Below are 12437 nucleotides of genomic sequence, written 5' to 3'. Positions count from 1 at the left end.
TCTTCTTCTACAAATTCCTTCTCAACTGGCAATTCTGCTTCATGACAGCGTCCCATTAAAAAGGTTCCATAATTGTTTTATTATTTGCTATACTGTATGTCAATTACTAATATTGTCTGCTAAAGATAACACGCTGATGATACTAATCTGCTGAGGGATAAATGTTACTCTATTGTCATCAAAAGGGCATCCATATCTGCATCTTGTTAATGGTCAAATTTTTCATAAGTTTCCCTTTTACAGCCAGTGCCCTGCTGGCGGGTCTTGTTGTGGGACAGCCAATCAATAATCTATTCACATGTAAAGTCTCTTCTATTACGTGAAATGACCATTCTTTTGTCTAGGCTCTGGTCTGTCAAGTCTGGTGTTTTTGTGAGGACTGGGACAATTGTGTACAGGGCATTGAACCTTGTCATTGTTGTCGTCTAAGGACTGAACTTAATATGCCCCATGTGACCATCAGCATCAACCATGAAATGACCAATTTTCATCAATGGTCGAACACCATTCGATTGGCTGACATGTCAAAAAAAATGTAAAACATTTCAGTTTTCAGCTAAGAAAGAGCCTTTTCTTATTTCTTTTTTTTCTTGTATTGTAAATACTATTTCAATTTTGTAGTCCCTTCTAACATATTATACGTCCCCGCCCCCCCTCCCCCAGACCGTGCATTAATTTGATAAAGATTTTTTATTTTATGGGGTTTAATTGGGAAGGAGGGAAAATAGAAGAAAGACGTTTCCAGTAATTGATTGCAGCAGTTTTAATATAATCAGCACACCCCCAGGTACGTAACTCCCCAAAATAATACTGATGAAGTCTTCAGAGTACAAAGATACAACATAAGTGTGAATACGTTCTCTATTTTTTGCTCTGTTTTAATCAGCACATTATTTCATTGCCATCCTTATACATTATGTATTATTCTTAACTCTCATTTTTAGTCCTGGTAATGGGGGGAATATTTTGGTTCCTGGAACACGTTTGGTCTTTCTGCCTGTCATCAGTTGAATGCTTGTTCACACCAAATGCAGACCAGATCTGCATGAGTTTCTGCACACGCAGTACAGTGTGTTCTGCCGCGTTTTTGCCGCGTTCCGGGCCATTTTTGTAAAAATGTTTAGCCTAAAATGGGCTTTCAGTGTGTTCCAGGGTGTTTACATGCGTTTTTGATGCGTTTGCATGCGTTCCAGAAAGTTCCAGAGCAGGTAAAATAGGGCTTGCTGTATTTTTTTTTACATGCTCTGGAATTGAACGCTGCAGTGTGAACTAGAGACCAAAATACCATTGGAATACATTGGACGCAGTTTTGATCCGTTCTGTAACTGCTCTGCTCCTGGAACGCACTTGGTGTGAACAAGCCTTTAAGAATCCTAAGACCTTTGTTTGGCACTCTCACTGACCTGTCTTCACGTGGATTTCCCAATCCAGGTAACCCCTCCTTTCCCAAGGGGGCCCCTGTTTTGTGGAGAGCTTCCAAGCCCAATCCAACAGGCTAATTTCCCTGTCCACCTGCTGATAGCTTGTGTTCAGTGCCTTAAGGTGGCCATACTTTTGTCTTGCGAGGGTTGTAAAGTACTTAAAAAAACGTACGATCTGCCCATCTTGGACAGACAGCCTGAGGGACTGCATGACGATGACTGCAATGAGGGGCGGGCTTAAGATGACTGCAAATGGGCTGTGTGCGGCAGTTGTCGAACCAGCAGGCCACTAACTCGCCGAGAATCGTACGATTCCCGGCGGGTTTTCTAGCCTGCTGGTTCGACGGAAGACGTGCGACTGTACAGTAGAAACGGTCGCACGCCTTCCATACACTGCACGATTCTCGTACGATCGCGGGATTTCCCGCGATTCCCGTGCGAGAATCGTGCACTATATGGGCACCTTTACCCATGTTTACACTTGATTTTGATTGGTGACTGTGAAATTTCCAAGTATTATCATTTTTTTTTTTTTTATCAAGCTGCAAGGAGAGTGTTCCTGCATTACCAGCAAGTGAGATCCAGGACCGCCACATTACAGAAAAAGGAGACGGCCATCCGTTTACATCCAGTCTACCTGGCTTCCAGAAATGGAACAACATAGTCTTATAGAATTTCCAGTGTTAACACTGGGATTCTACATCCAGATGTCTTCTTGTTACTTACACATCAGTAATCAAGTTTAACACACTAGAGACCATACGTAAAATAAACATTTATTAAACAAAAATAAAAAAAGTATTTTTTTTTTCAATTAACATTTAAAATAGATCTAAACCCAATCAGTAAAATCTAAGACACCGCGGTAATTTCATTAAAAAAATTGTATTCAGTACTTTTCAAGCTGATCTCCGGGATAAGCAAATATCATCCTCATACAAGAGTCATGTCTATTCTTCCTTAAATCTCGGTGAGCTTTGTATATTTCCTCGAGAATTTTTCAGTAACTTTACTGTAATAAAGACCGGTCACTGCTGCTCTTTCCTTGTGCAGGATGACTGGTCTTGTATCTGTCCCTCCTGTAGTTTTCTACAGGCAGCCTGTAGTGCAGGAATGGCCCTTCAGCTGTGCTTTAATTACAAATCCCAACATGCCTCTGCCTTGGGGAGTCATGCCCGTAACTGTCAGTCTGGAAATGCCTCATGGGACAGGTGAAGGGCTCGCGTTGCCCACCCCTGCTGTAGTGAGAGGACCTGCTGTGTTCCTCCCACAGCTTTGCTCTCTACACACAGGCTATGTATAGCACAGTGATGATGCCACTGCTACTTTTATATGGGTTAACAAAGGAATTTGGTACACATAAATTAAATTTATATCCTTTGCGGCTCTTAAGGAATACATTTAAATGAAAATTTATGTCCCTGGAGTTCAGCTTTAAATTTGCAGCTTTTAAAATAAAACATGGAGATCCTGCCACACTGGCCCCTGCTACACACACCACTAAGGAAGAGTACAAGCCAGGGGCGTCCCGAGGCAGAGTGTCTCCCGGAGCAGGTTCCGGGCGACACCTCGACGTGACGTTATCGTGCATGCTCGTGACGTCATTGCGCACGTGTGACATCATCATGTGCATGATGATGTCATGCGCTTACATACCAGGAGCCAATTTGGTGATGGACACCGGTAGAGTGTGGAAGGGACGTTCACCCGGTGGAATAAGGTATGCTGCCGGCTCCCCTTCTCTCTCCTGTAACTGTTAGGCACTCCGTCTATGACCGAGTGCTCAACTTTTCAGAGGGGGTGACACCAAAATGACTGTCAGTGGAAACAGTATTTTATCAATAACAATGAAAATTGTTTATCTTTTTCTAGATCGTAAGCTCTCATGGGTACTGCAATCATTACCATCTTGTATTAAATTCTATTGTAACTGTACTGTCTTCCTTATATTGTAAAGTGCTGAGCAAACTGTTGGCGCTATATAAATCCTGAATAATAATATAGTAATAATAATAATCATAATAAGTGTATAAACAAACCAAATACTGTCCTGTTAGACTTTATATCTGCTTTAAAAGTGTAGACAAAATTGGGCAATTGTTTTGCAGTAATAAGTTGATGTTACCAATGTTACACTTTATACATTTGCATTCTAATTACATTCTTTGACCAGTTTAAACTTTCATGAAAGTCTCACAACTGTTCATGGGAAGTATAGAAAAACATTGTAAATGTAAGTAAAAAAAAAAACAAAACCCCAAATATGTCACTTAAGGAGCTTACAAGGGACTGGAGCACGGACTTACTAAGGTGGCGAAGAGAGAATGTGAAGGTTGTATTGATGGCAATAAAGAAAACTCATTTTGTGTGAATTTGCTGCATAGAGAGGTGACAGCTGAGCCAATCAGAGCGCTAATTAACATACATTGGAAACGAGCAGGATCCTTTCTCAGGCCCAGGCAGATGGCCTCTGCCACTTTGAAACCTCTTTGCTTCTAATCCTTGTTTGCCTCGCTAGCTGTGGAAATTTGCATTCACTCCACAATGAGCCATTCAATAAAACTCACTCTCCTACTCTTTGTCAGCACCTCAAACACACTGCTGGGCTCTTGCTAATATGCAAAGATCCCACAAAAGGGACGATTATTATCACACAGCGTTCTGGAATAGAGTATGAAATGTAATGACTGCAATTGCAGGACAACGAGATATCTCAATCCAAAAGACTTCTTGTATCGTCTATAAACATCTCCGCTTTTCTATTCAAAACCAATTTCGTGAAGAGATGTGAAAAAACCTTTCCTCTCGGTAGGTGTAAATCAATATTTTGTGATTCTGTGAGGCCAAGCTGTAGGCCATCAGGACAGGGCCGTCTTGTGAAAAAAGTTTTTCTTTTTTTTGTGTGTGTGGCTCCCCACCTCCGGTTTTGCATTGAACCTAATTAAAAGCCATGTAAAAAATGAATTCCTGGGGTCTTATTTTTATTAATATTCATAGGGGCAAATGTAGAGTTGGATAACACATTAGTTGTCTCGATATTTCAAAGATACAATACAATACATTTATTTAAAAAAATGTGTTGTTAATTTAAGGAAAAATAAGTTATACACATGTTATTTATTTAGCAGTTATAATTATTCTACAGTTTTTACAATTTGTAGTTATAACAATATTATAATATTTTAGTAATTAAAAATATTGTGGAAAATGTGTTGCTTTATGTTTATTTTTATATTGACTTTTATATGTTACTTTTTTTTGTGATGGAGATAATAATCTGGCCACTCAGTGTATATATATATATATATATATAATTGTACTTTTTTATATTACTTTTTTGTATGTGATGGAGAGAAAGAGGAAGGAAGAAAGGAAGGAAGAAGGTACAATACCATTTATTTATTTTACCTTCTTTCTTCTTTTATTCCTTCCTCTCTCTCTCCATTACATAAAAAAAGTAACATAAAAAAAGGCATTATGAAAATAAACAAACAGCAACATTTTAAATTGCTAAATATATAAATAACCTGCATATACCGGTAACCTATTTTTCCTTAAAGTAACAACAATATTTTTTTTTTTTAAATCTATCTATCTATCTATCTATCTATCTATCTATCTATCTATCTATCTATCTATCTATCTAATGCTTTTTGTTTATTTTGACATTGACCTTGTTATTTTCCATTGCTTTTACTTTTTTCCATTACTTTTTTACGTGCCAGAGAGAAAAAGGAAGGAAAAAAGGAAGGACAGTAAGCAAGGAAAGGTGGGGTTATATTGGGTGCACAGGGGGTGCAGCAAAACGTGTTAGTTGGCAGAAGTAATATAACGAATGAAATATAACGAATGAAATAAATAAATTAAGAAAGGAAGAAAAAAAAGTAAAATAAATAAATAAAATGTGTAAAGTAAATGAACAAAAGACCCCAAAAAGAGTGCTTTATGGAGGCCTCAGACATGTGCTGTTAAAGCCTGCTATAAATAATGATTTGTGCAATATTTGAGATGATCACACTATGCAAGGGGTTGCATAGGAAAACCCTGATGCATGCTTTCAACTATTACAATAGTTTGTTACTGCACATGGATGTGTCCAACATGTTGGAAAAATCTTGTGAGCAGACCTTTCTTCCTCACATGCTGCCTCTGTTCTTTCGCTGATTCAGGGAAATAGTTGCAATGGATCCTGGCAATGCAGTGACTCCAACAACAACCCACAGCTCTCTATCACCTCCATAATGTAAATGTAGATAAGCATATATGTTTATTAATTTGCACCATCTTGTGGGAAAAGCTCTATTCTCAGCTTGAGGGTGACAGTTGAAATATTAATTGTTTTTGGCAGGCATTTGGACAAAGCTGGCTTCTTCTTGGAAAAAAAACTGCATTTAGAGTTCTTAAGTTCGGCGTGACACATCAATGTTATGTTTTCGGCTGTGAGAGGCTTCCCGTGTGAAGCAGTGTAATTTATCCTATGTCATCCTCTGAGATGGCTTTATAAATGGAAGGTGCCAATGGTTTCTCAGGAAAACAAAGCCTTTACTAGGTCTGTGTTGTAAGCTGAGTGCCAGGTTTGGCCTGGGAGAGAATTCAAATTGCTCGGAGTAGTGACAGCTTTATAACCCGTCATACAATAGGCAGAATCCCTTTACTGATGAGTCTAATTTAGGCAGCCCCCTCTACACCCACCCCCTGCTGCTGTGCTTAACACTGGCCTGTCTTCTTCTCTTCAACCCAGCAGAACAAATGGATGTATTGGTCACCGGGCCTCTATTCAGCAGGTCGGACACACCTTTGTCATAGTTCCTGCTGGAAAGGAAAAAAAAAAAAATTCTGCTTAACAAACAAAAGCTGCTGAATAATCAACTTACTTTGCCTCCTTTGAGATTATGGGCACTTCCATTCATGGGGGTGGGACCTCAGAAGGCCAAAGCATTTCTAAATTACTTATTCTAGGTAATAGAGATGTTTTTCAACCAACTGCAACAATGGTACACCTCCTCTTGACGTCTCAATTCTGGCCAAAAGATATCTCGTTGAGCATACCACATGCCATTTGTGTAAGCAATACAACATTATTGACTGTTGCTTGTGGTGCTCGGTTAGCACACAGTTGCTCAACCAGTAAGGTTGGCAACACGTGGCCAGTCCACGGGTGGATTGGGGCAAACCTTTAACAGCTGGAGAAACTTTTCAACAGATTCACAAAGCATATTTGCATAAGAAAATTGTATACAGTGAGATGTGATGCCAAACATACTTTAAATAATTATAGGTTTGCATACACTTTTAATGCAACTAATATAAGTCCCTACTTACGATTTCAAGTGTAAGAGCAAAATAAAAATAAGAAGAAACATATGCTGTACATCTCTGTTTTGTTTAAACTTTGCCCAGATGTCCGCCCTCATATGAGTTTTTTGTAATTCCCTGAACATTAACACTTACAGGTTTATTTATAAATCTTCTGTCCAGTGTGTAGCAGGGTGGATGGCGGTCACATGGCACTCGGGACCCTAGATGGTGCTGAGGAATTCTTTACTTCTCAGCGCCATCTAGGGTTGCTAGTGCCATGCAAATGGCATCCGCCCATCATAAAAGTCTTATAAACTTGTTAGTCTAGGGCAATATTTCTCATCCTTTTTTCAGTCATGGCACCCTTGTCTAAAATGTAACAGGGAGGACACCACACAAAAACACACAAAAAAGTGGGGTTCCTCCCTTCACATCAAAGCCACTCCTTCAAATCAGGACCCCCCCATCAGAGTCCCACCACTATATCTGAGCCCCCATTTCATATCATAGTTTACCCTCTACATCAGAAGCCTACCTACGCATCAGGGGCCCCCCTTTTATATAGAAGTTCCCCTTTCACATCAGAAGCCCCCCTGCACATTGGAATCCCCCTTTAAATCAGTGACCCTGTCATATGACAGTTCCCCCTCCACATTAGAAGCCTCACAATAGAGCCCCCCTCAGATCAGAAGCCCACATCACAGTCCTCAATTACAAAATTTTGAGGTACCCCTGAGGAAGCCAGAAGGCACCCCAAGGTGCCACACCCTGGTTGACAAAGACTGGTCTAGGGGATTGAAGATCAGTATAGGAGTCAATCAGGTGTGCTGCGTTCACATGTGCTGGCAAGGAGCTTGCTTACAGAAGAGCAAAGTGAGTAGCGTGAGCTCATTTACTGTCACAGCCATTAAATAATCAATTAATCAAACACAATATTTGTCAGTTACATAAAATGTATAAATCATATTAACTGATATTGCCTATTTTGTCCCATTTTATTCCTTGCCTTGTCCTCTAACTGTACGAAGCCTTGGCCCTTGTATGTGTTATTCTTGATTTTCCTCAATCCTGTAATCCTGCCATTGCCATGATATTTGCAAAGCTGATGGAAGAAGTAATCTTTATAGCCAAGAACATGAGATGGAACAATGGCAGTCATTAAGAGCATGTATGAAGCTGCAGCGGGGGGACTGTAGAGGTAGAATGGGAGTGGGAGGGGGGACCAGGGAGTCCTTCACCAGTCTGTAGAGCTCTGAGGCCAAAACATTTTATTGCCTGATAATTACCCTGCACTATATATATAGTGATCACCTTGTTGTTTGGCTTACAGGCCAATGAGTGGCTACAAGGTGGTAAAACCATCAGACTAATTGACCCAATGGCAATAAACTACCACAGAAGTGCTATTTCTGTAGCCTGGTTGACACAATGGCGTTTTATGGTTTTATGTATGCCTCACTGTGACTGGTGTATTTACGGCTGAACGTGAACTTCTAGTTGTCTGGTGAATCTGTACATTTAAGACATTAAGTAGAATTGAAGTAGATCCAAACCCTAAAGCTGTCTATACACTGTAAGGCCCCTTTCACAGGGGCTGGTCAGAAGGGGATCCATGCACGGATCTCCTCCTGACCACAGCAGTACCGATCGGATGTCACATCCGCTGTGACATCCATGTCCGTCCAGTTTTCTCCTCCATTGCAAGATGGAGTAAAAAACTTAAATGACAAGACCCCGTGTTGGTCTACGGGGAATCGAATGTAACCCGACATGTAACCATTTACATATTACCCCCAATCTGGCACAATCAGGTCCATTGAAACTGAACACTGTTCTGTTTGTTTTTCCATACCTGGCACGAGTCCGGGGTAACCAGGTGTAAATCGAAGCCTGTCCGTTTACACACAGTTGCCCATAGACTAGCATTGGGCATACTATCAGCTCCGCTTGAAAAACTGATAGGAAGACCTGATTGGATGGCCCATATGAAAGGGGCCCAAGGGTTTTCTTACTCAGCCCCAAGGTCTAAACCAGAAAAATCACTAAATTCCCCAATCCACGCGAGTGTGGCTGGAGTAATCTTCCCTTCCGGCTGTTACATTCCGACAGCCAGCAGTCTAAAAACCTGATGCTGATTGGCTACAGTCACTGTTATACTGGCAACTTTCCATGTGGCTTCTTCAAAACAGTCAAAAATGTAATTTTGCTGAGCCGGATGGTGCCAGCAGGGCCACCTACATCTCAGATTTTGGCTGATTGAGGAGGAAATGGCTGGAATTTGTTCCATGTATGGCCAGCTTAACTCTAGATTCACATCTATGGGTTTGCATTTATTTGCATTTTTTTGTTTCTTTGGGAGGGTGCAATGCCATGCATTGACACGCATTGCCAACATAGACAGATCAAAAAATCACCCAGCACTGATGTAAACCAGCACCACTAAAAATGAAGACAATTGTGCACATGCAATAACGTGAGTTACAAAGCTCACATTAGAATGCTGAGGTGTAAATGGGCCCTCAGACTATTCAAGGTTTACCACATGTTACTGCAATACATGGTAATGGATGGAAGTGATTGAAGTGCCATTATTTTTGGAGAGAACATACCCTATCAGTGACCCATCTGTGAGTTGTAGTGTGTGGCGGTGAAAAAAATGGTCTGGGAAAACCTGATTTGTGGTTCGGTAACATGGTGGAGATATCAGAATAGGCCCCTACTGGATAATATTTAATTGGCCAACACAATGCGGGGTGGATTTACTAAAGGCCAAGAGGATATTTACTCTGCAAAAGGATTTTCACTTTGCAGGGGAACTTTCCCTTAGCTTGGTGAATGTGGTGAAAATTCACTTTGCAAGAATCCTTGCGCAATATTTTTGTTTGCACATGATTGGATGATGGAAGTCATCAGAGCTTCACCTCATTCACTAAACTAAGGGACAATTCCCTAACAAAATGAGCCGCCTTTATGCCTTTAGTAAACCAGCCCCTGTACGTTAAAGGTAGTTGCCTTTGTTCTCATAAAATGTACGTGTTTTATATCCTCACTGCTGCTGATCTCCTCCAGCCTCTTTTAGCAACTTCCTGTAAACATGCACTTGCTTCAGGGTCAGCTGCACATTATTGCTCTGGAATAGCTTCTTCATAGTGACAACAGTGGACCATGCCCATGCAATATGTTTCAATGCAGCCACTTACAGGCTCCACCAGGGGCACATGTGACAGGGTGACATCAATACTTCCTCATTACAGGTTTCATTGAATTGGGTTTGTTTGGATAGCAGGGAAACCTTAAAGGGTATCTATGGTCAAAAACAAAATAAATCTGTATTTAATATTTTTATATACTTATTTAATATTTTGAAGTTCTATCCCACCCATCATAATCATCTAGGAGTTTGTAAAGTTACTTATTGAAGATGCCCGTAGGATGGACTTCCTCAATGCACTGACACAGTTTCACTCAGCCCTGTGACAATGCACTTCCTTGTGTCACCACTCTCATACAGCCTGCGTTCTGAATGACAGTTCAACATCTGAACAATGTAATATTAGCATTGCTTGCTGGATGCAATGCATGATGGGATATGTAGTCTTGAGAAATCAAGATTGCATCACATCAAGCAGCAGGGAAAGAGATCCAAAGCACACTGGGAATCCAGGAAGTTGATGAAAGTGATAGGCAGACGGAAGGCAGCACTCACTACATAAAAGGGATTTTTTTCAAGTAAGCTTTGATTGTATTATCAAAACCAGCTCCAGTATATATTCCTATTACAATTCTGATGTTATGTAGTGGGTTATAAAATGATTAAGCATTTACTGCTTCGTCTTTTTACTCAATTTTCCCCTCTCAACCCAAAAAGACATTGGTGGTTTGCATCCAGGGGTGAGAATAAGGTTCAGGTCAACAGTATTTTCAATATAAAGCTGAGATCAAGAAGTCTGGGTTATGACTTTACACTAGCAGGAGGAAGGTTCAAGAGTAACATTAGAAAGTATTATTTTATCAAAAGAGTCATGGATGCTTGGAACAGATTTCCAGCAGAGGTAGTGAGTCAACAGTAAGTAGCTTCTTCAGGGTTCAGAATTTGAAGTAAGTGCCTCAATGTTCTCCTCGAAGTGTAAATATGTTGGCATTATATTACATAAATGCAGTGGCGGAACTATTACCATAAGGACCCAGCCCAGGGCACAGGGGGGCCTGGCCAGGACGAGGAACAAAGGACTGCCCCAGTGCGGGCCACCTGGGTCGCTATGGTATCGCAGACTATTGGCTGTCACTGGCGGCTGTAAGGAGGAACGCTCGCGCTGTTCAGATCACTGACAACCTGTCAGTGATCTGTGCAGCGGCGCGTTCCTCCTCACAGCTGCTGCTGAGTCAGTGACAGCCAGCAGCTGTGGAAGAAGATGCTGGGCCCCGCGACGCCAGTGGAGGAGGAGGCGAGGCCTAGCGATGAAGGAGGAGGCGGGGCCCATCAGCAACCATGGAGGAGGTGAGGCCCGATGGTGGAGAAGGCTGACAGCGGATCAGGGCTCACAGGTAAGAGGTGTGCAGGGGTGTGACCGGCCCACCTGAGACCCTGCAGAGCCCACCATAGAGAGTCTATGGTGGGCTCTGCAGGATCACTCTCAGGTGGGCTGTTTGGGATCTCACTTATCTTCTTCTTTAGTGCAGCTTTCAGATGTCCCTCCAGTGCTGGTGCGGGTCTCCGATCCAGCCCTGGCTCCTCTGTCCTCCTTCTCTCATGTCCCACGGGAGTCTGTGCGGGTGCACGCTGCTCCATATACTTACCTTGTGTCTCTCCTCCTCTCCCGGCCGAACATCTGAACTGCGCATGCACTCGCCCCAAGATCCTTTGCACCCGCCCAAGACTCTTCAGATGTTCGGACGGGAGAGCGCAGCGAAGTTACAGGTAAGTTTAAACCTGTTTGAAAAGGTTGCTAGCAGTAGATATATGCAAAAACACACTGAGGGTTTAATAACCCTTTAAGTTGAATACCTTTACACAGTGGGTTGTAAAAACATTACATAACCTCTGTTGATAGTCCCAGGAACTGATTCTGGTTCTTAGATATGTGGAAACATCCAAGAAGTCATCTTCTAGTTTTTCTGTCAATACTCAGTATGGCGTTGACTCGTTATCACACCAGTCCACACGGTTCTAGTTGCTCATGTTTTCTTCTGTGTACATGATACAAAAATATTTGTTCTTCTCCTTTTCTGTTTAATGTAGTGCAAAGGTCTGTGTTTCATTCCCTATCTGTCCTTGTGTCCGGTGTTTACTCAAACTTCAGGTCTGCAGTCTCCCCGTCACTCATGCTGATAACACACAATGCCAGAGGCCCAGGGTGGTCTTGACCACTTTTCTTCATAGGTTATCTGCAAGACCACAACAACTGGTTTACTTGTCCCAGATCAAACAGCGACCTGTATACACAAAGAGGCTCTGCTGTCTCAGAATGTCACCTAACTCTCACTTGTGCACCTACAAAACAACAGACACTTTTCAGATTTCCTTTCTACAATATTTATCACACCAAATGTGTTTATTGGTTTGACATTAGCAATTTTTGTAAAGTTATCTATAGACATACTGTATATTTATTGTTTAAAACTCAACTCAGGGGAAAAAATTGACCCTTGCATTGAGGTTCCCATAGCACTCTAAGTGTTAAATGCTTATCTTACCGGGGGGGGGGGGGGGAAACCTCG

Source organism: Nanorana parkeri, unplaced genomic scaffold (assembly GCF_000935625.1).
Source record: "Nanorana parkeri isolate BGI_ZX_2015 unplaced genomic scaffold, ASM93562v1 scaffold354, whole genome shotgun sequence".
Taxonomy (NCBI): domain Eukaryota; kingdom Metazoa; phylum Chordata; class Amphibia; order Anura; family Dicroglossidae; genus Nanorana; species Nanorana parkeri.
Note: the sequence above shows the minus strand (reverse complement) of the source record.